A 2,811-nucleotide genomic window follows, 5' to 3' on the forward strand; every position below is an offset into this window, starting at 1 on the left:
ATGACAAATTGATAAGAGGTATGAGAGCACTGGAAGGAATCACTTAGATTCTACCTGCTTACCTGAAAAATTTGGGGTTCTCTTAACTGAGATATAGAATATAATAGGATCACTAAATAGAAATAAAATCTCAATTTTTAACATAATGAGTTTGAATTTTCTTGAAACATACCAAGCAAGACAGCAATTTATTTACAAACTGATACACTGATAAATTGTTTTGCTTTCTCACAATTCTCTCTTTATCCAGCCTCAACTATTCCCTTAAAGTGAGAAAAGAAAAATAGTATAGAACTGTCTTAACTATGTGAGGGAGCCAAATTTATTAGGCCTAGAGAGACATGAAATTGAGTATGGTACTTCAGTCATGGCCAGGCACCCATACCCAGGGGCAATTTTTTAAAGACATTTTTTTCCCAACTACCTGCTTCACCCAGTATCATCATGTTTCTGGAATTTGTGAGACAAAGACCAATATACAACCAATTAATAGCTTATGTTATTTTTCTTCAAATTCTTGGTAAAAAGTTTAGGAACTGCCTTTTTTCTTCTTTAAAAACTGACTTATTACTGCTGCTAATCCTCATACATATTCAGGACAAATTGAATCTATGTTCTTATGTGACCATCTTCAACCTTCTCAAATGAAAAAACCGTTTTCGAACTAGATTCTGGCCTTTTTGGTTATTTTCGGTTGACAATAGCAATAGTAAACGGACTAAGATAGGTACCAATCAATAATAAACATTATAAATATTAATAGAATACTGGTTAGATCAATTATGATACGGAGAAATAACAAAACGCTTTTAAGAGATTAATAAAATTTGGTGCATTTATATATGTTGACATGAAAAAAAAATCCAAGGGAACCAAAGTGCAAAATGAATAGTAAAAATCAGTGCCTATACTGTGTTACTATTGTAATTAAAGATCAGTATATTGAATTCTTAGGGCTGATGTAACAAATTACCACAAACTTGATGATATAAAACAACAGAAATTTATACTCTCACAGCTCTGGAGGCCAGAAGTTTGAAATCAAGGGGTCAACAGGGCTGTCTATGCTCCCTCTACAGGCTCTACTGACTAATCTGTTCCATCTCTCTTTTACCTTCTGGTGTTCGCCAACTTCTTCGGCTTGTGGTCAAATTGAGAGGTGACAGCATGCTGGCAGTCCTCACAGCTCTCCCTCGCTCTCGGTGCCTCCTCTGCCTGGGCTCCCATTTTGGCGGCACTTGAGGAGCCCTTCAGCCCACCGCTGCACTGTGGGAGCCCCTTTGTGGGCTGGCCAAGGCGGGAGCCGACTCCCTCAGCTTGCAGGGTGGTGTGGAGGGAGAACGCCCGAGCGGGAACCCGGGCTGCGCGCGGCGCTTGCGGGCCGGCTGGAGTTCCGGGTGGAGTTCCGGGTGGGCGTGGACTTGGCGGGCCCCTCACTCAGAGCAGCCGGCCGGCCCTGTCGACCCCGGGCAATGAGGGGCTCAGCACCCAGGCCAGCGGCTGCGGAGGGTGTACTGGGTCCCCCAGCAGTGCCAGCCCACCGGTGCTGCGCTCGATTTCTCACCAGGCCTTAGCTGCCTTCACACGGGGCAGGGCTCGGGACCTGCAGCCCGCCATGCCTGAGCCTTCCACCCCCTCCATGGGCTCCTCTGCGGCTGGAGCCTCCCCTACAAGCGCCGCCCCCTGCTCCACGGCGCCCAGTCCCATCGACCACCCAAGGGCTGAGGAGTGCGAGCGCATGGTGTGGGACTGGCAGGCAGCTCCACTTGCAGCCCTGGCGCAGGATCCACTGGGTGAAGTCAGCTGGGCTCCTGAGTCTGGTGGAGATGTGGAGAACCTTTATGTCTAGCTCAGGGATTGTAAATACACCAATCAGCACCCTGTGTCTAGCTCAGGGTCTGTGAATGCACCAATTGACACTCTGTATCTAGCTGCTCTGGTGGGGCCTTGGAGAACCTTTATATCTAGCTCAAGGATTGTAAATACACCAATCGGCACTCTTTATCTAGCTCAAGGTTTGCAAACACACCAATCAGCACCCTGTGTCTAGCTCAGGATTTGTGAGTGCACCAATCAACACTCTGTATCCAGCTGCTCTGGTGGGGCCTTGGAGAACCTTTGTGTCCATACTCTGTATCTAACTGATCTGATGGGGAGGTGGAGAACCTTTATGTCCAGCTCAGGGATTGTAAATGCACCAATCAGCGCCCTGTCAAAACAGACCACTCAGCCCTACCAATCAGCAGGACGTGGGTGGAGCCAGATAAGAGAATAAAAGCAGGCTGCCCGAGCCAGCAGTGGCAACCCGCTAGGGTCCCCTTCCACACTGTGGAAGGTTTGTTCTTTCGCTGTTTGCAATAAATCTTGCTACTGCTCACTCTTTGGGTCCGTGCTGCTTTTATGAGCTGTAACACTCACCGCGAAGGTCTGCAGCTTCACTCCTGAGCCAGCGAGTCCACGAACCCACCAGAAGGAAGAAACTCCGAACACATCTGAACATCAGAAGGAACGAACAACTCTGGACGCGCCACCTTAAGAGCTGTAACACTCACCGCGAGGGTCCGCGGCTTCATTCTTTTAAGTCAGTGAGACCAAGAACCCACCAATTCTGGACACAAAATCATTCCCATCTCAGACTCTATTGTCACATCTCTTCTTCTGTGTCTATCTTGCCCTCTGTGTGTGGCTTGTAAATACACCTGTCCCTGCATTTATGGTTCAAACAATGCAGGATGATCTCTTCAAGGTAAGATCCTTAATTTAATTACGCCTGCAAAATTCACATTTCCAAATATGATAACACTCACAGCT

The sequence above is a fragment of the Nomascus leucogenys genome, chromosome 7b (genome assembly GCF_006542625.1).
Source record: "Nomascus leucogenys isolate Asia chromosome 7b, Asia_NLE_v1, whole genome shotgun sequence".
Lineage (NCBI taxonomy): Eukaryota > Metazoa > Chordata > Mammalia > Primates > Hylobatidae > Nomascus > Nomascus leucogenys.